General features: G+C 34.5%; 1 pseudogene; it reads left to right on the top strand.

The window, feature by feature from the left end:
• Positions 1 to 533: 533 nt before the first annotated feature.
• Positions 534 to 2,785, top strand: LOC149145786 (SKP1-like protein 1A; annotated as a pseudogene).
• The last annotated feature ends 1,251 nt before the right edge of the window (positions 2,786 to 4,036 follow it).

The raw sequence follows: 4,036 nt of genomic DNA on the forward strand, positions 1-4,036 counted from the left end.
TGGTGTCCTTCTTAGGTGGGATGGATGATACGGTGCTATGAACTTAACCTAGAAATGCCCACTTTCCATTCTTCAAGGGGGTTAATTTGACTTTTGAAACTCCCAACTACACGTTCAGCTAAATTTAGGGATGGTTTCTTAAAATGGATCAGTGACTTGAGGACTTCTTAAGTGGAGTAGTTTATCTACCTTAAGGTCTATCATAAGTTCCAAAGTATAAATATAAAGTTAGGTTTTTCATTTTCATTCTTAATTTTTTTTTAAAGGGATAATTTCGGATGCAATAGGGAATACCGACCTAGTTGGCCCCTAAAATAGGCACAATCGAAAGCAATTAACGGGTAAAAAACAATAAAATAAGAAAACGCTAAAAGTTGGTTTGGTTCAGGTTAATTGGAGTTAAGAAAAAATAATTAAAAAAAGCAGCGTAAAGCCCATACCATGGTTATTTGGGTAATCAATCAGGCTATAAATATATGGACTCATTGCCCTTACCACATATCGCTCATCTCATATTGTTCGACCAAAAGTTCGTTCATACTTCACGGGTTCGCTTCGCTTATACACAGAGAAATTCAGTCATTCCATTTTATTCAGATCATCTTTTATTCGGATCATCCATTAGTTGGGGAACCATGGCCACGGGAAGGAAGGTGACTTTGAAGAGCTCAGATGACGAATTGGTTGATGTCACTGAGGCTGTGGCATTCGAATCTCAGACCATCAAGATCATGGTCGAAGGCACTGGCACGGCCAATGCTATTCCGTTGCCAAATGTTTCTAGTAAGATACTCTCGAAGGTCATCGAATACTGCACGTACCATGTCCAGGTTCAGAAGACAACAGATGAGAGATCGACCATTTCCGAGGACGAAATCAAGAATTGGAATCAAGAATTCGTTAAAGTCGATGAGGCGACTTTGTGCGACCTTCTTTTGGTATTATGTCACAAACCCTTATTTAACTAGGAATTTGATGGTTTAGTATTCTTTGAAAGACTGATTTAATTACGGTTTCGAGGTGTTGTTACTTTATCGGAAAACTTCATTTGGTACGAAAAATATTAAGGATTTTGTGGTTTCTTAAGGATTTAGTGAATCTCTATCTCTTTCAGTGACTTGTTATCTCTCAAAAACCCATTTAATTAGGGTTTCGAGTTTTCTCTATGTTCAACTTCTAGATTTGCTCTAGTGGAAGTGAGGTTGGGACTTCCTAGGAAAATTTGCAGGGTTTTTGGACTGCTGGCCTATTTGAGGCATTCTATCTCAGGCTTTTTGAAATCTTAGAATTGTTCAATAATCTTGAATTTATTTTTAATGGAGATTTTCGGGCATGTAATTTGAGACTTTTATGAAATTTGGGGCATGCAATTTGACACTTGTATTAAAATTTTCAAGGTTTCTTGCAATCCAATTCTACAGATATTTAAGAGGTGTCTTCTTTGAGCTATTGAATTAAAAGGTTTTTGAAGTTTTTCTTTTTGATACTAGCGTTCTCTTCCTTAATGTCTTTTGATAATCCGATTTAGGGCTTCTTTATTTTGGTATTTACTTAGTTTGGTTTCTGATTTAGTCAAAAAAAAATTATAGTTGTCTTATTCAATTGCTCTTCTTTGAACTTCCTGATATTGTTGAAGGACATATTTTGAACTTCCTGATATTGTTGAAGGACATATTTTTAATGAATTTTTTGGGTATCTGGTTAGGTTTTCCATATCATACTCTCAATTGGATCGTATTGAAATTTTGGAGTTTATGTTTTTCAAATTTAATGGTTAATTTTATTATTTTCTTGGGTGCCCAAATTATATGGTTTTCCTTTAATTTAATTGATGCTTTTCTGGCCACATTTGTCCTGCTACAAATTTTGTTTTCATTGTCTTCTACAGAACCCTAATTCCCACTTAGGATTCTTGCTCTTATGTAATCAAAAGGTTTGGAAAATGTATATGCAATTTTTGAAAGTTTTTCTGTGTATTCTTGAAAAATAATATATGACGATTCGTAGTGTCGTTTATTAGGCTTTTGGTTGTATGGAAAACTAATGTTTTTCTCATTTTCTTACTTTGAGTGTTTATTAATTTTCCTCAATTCCCACAACCTGCTTCAGAATCTGATTCTCTCATATTTTATGGTTTCCAGGGGTTATTAGAACTAACTTTTTAGATCTCCAATTCTAGAGTTTTTTTATTTTCTTGGGTAATTTCTAAGTTTAATTTCCAAATTCTGTTTTAAGATTCATATTTTTATGCCATCAAAATTTTGGGAAAACGTACATGCAATTTTCAGAATGTATTTCTGGTGTATTTTTGAAAGCAAAATGTATATGCATTTTTTGAACTCTGTTTTTGTGTGTATTCTAAGATGGTTCAATTATCTCTGTTTCGCTCTAGTCTCATTCCATGTAATTGTTGTACGATAGCTTCGCCGCTTTGTTTAGTAATGTTGTGCACATTTATATGCCTCCAGATACATTTGTATATTTTACCGAAGCTTTGGCTTATTAAGCTTTTTGGGTTTTTGCAAGCTGCTAATTACTTAAAAATAAAAGATCTGCTAGATCTTACATGTCAGACAATTTCCGACATGATGAAAGCTAAAACGCATGAAGAAGTACGTTAAACTTTCAACATAAATAATGAATTTACTCAAGAAGAGGAGGTCAGCCGTTAAAATTAGTGGGCCGTAGAATGATTCTAGGGAATTGGTGCAAAAACAATATATATATTTTTGCGCCATGGTGTTTGGTTTTATTGTAGTCGAGAATTTTTTTAGAAACTATTAGTGGTAGTCTTTTTTTGTTTGGATATCAACTTTTAATACTATGCTGGACTGCCTTTGAACTTAAGGCATACGGTTTGTTCTAGTTGAATCATATTGTAAAGATCTCGGAGCAACTCCTTCAGTAGAATTGGGCTTCTTGAATTGCAACTATTTTGCAGTCTGTTGAAATTATAATTTCAACTGTAGTGAACAGAACAGCAACAGCTACTTTATTCATTTGTCGTGATCCGACGCCCCACATTTTCTCCCGATCTTTTATGTCACCGCCATTACCATCTTTTCACTCTTTAATTATTTTTGAGTTCCCGAAGGATGAAGATCAGATACAACACTACATCATTTACTTCTCAACAACTATATTAATGAGCAGAACGGCTGAAAGAGAAAAGAACCAGCCTCGAGCCGACGTAGCATTTATCAACCATAGATTTCATCACCGCCGACTCAAGAAATACAAGAAAAGAGCAAATCTGTTAATCATGAGCAGCAGAGACTTCATCAGCAAGTTAAAGCGGTGAAGACCCTTTCCCGCACTATAAATAGAAACAGAAACAGAAGTAGAAGACAGAGAGAGAGAGAAAAGAGGAAATAGATTGAAATTCCTTTTGTAACACACAACAGTGTAGAACAAGAGAGTTTTTTTTGTATTGCACAGCAGTGCTGATATTTTCTGAGATAGTTGTTTTGTGGAACTGAAGCGTTCCTGTTGTAATCCCTCTGTCAAGAGGAAGATGCTCTTTAGCATAATATTTTGTGAAGATCCCTCTACGTGAGGAAGACTTAGTTTTATCTGTTGGTTTATTTTCATAAATAGAAGTTTCTTTCTGTGCGTTGTTGTTACACCAAAAGTTATTTTGTCAAAAATTTCCTGTTGTTGTTACACCGTAAGTCGAAAAATACTTGACGTCAAAAGTTACGTTGCTGCAACACCAAAAATTTACGTTGCTGCAACACCACGAACAGCGTTGCTGCAACACCGTTTCCAGAGAACAAATTTTTCTGTTTTTCTGAGTTAAAAACAGAGTATTTTTCTGTGTCAAAGACATAGTATTATTTTGATCAGTTTTTGATCCTGAGGCAAAGTAGAGTATTATTTTATGCTCTGTTCTTGTGTTTTTGAATTATCAGAAAACAGAGTATTACTCTTTGTTCATATTTTTGTTGTTTCAGAATTTATCAGAAAATTTTCAACAGTGGAAACAGAGGATTTTTCCACTGTATTTTGTTTGGAATAACCAGAAATTCCCGACATG

The sequence above is a fragment of the Pinus tabuliformis genome, chromosome X, assembly GCF_031772625.1.
Source record: "Pinus tabuliformis cultivar Carrire ecotype Pingquan chromosome X, CPIR1, whole genome shotgun sequence".
Taxonomy (NCBI): Eukaryota; Viridiplantae; Streptophyta; class Pinopsida; order Pinales; family Pinaceae; genus Pinus; species Pinus tabuliformis.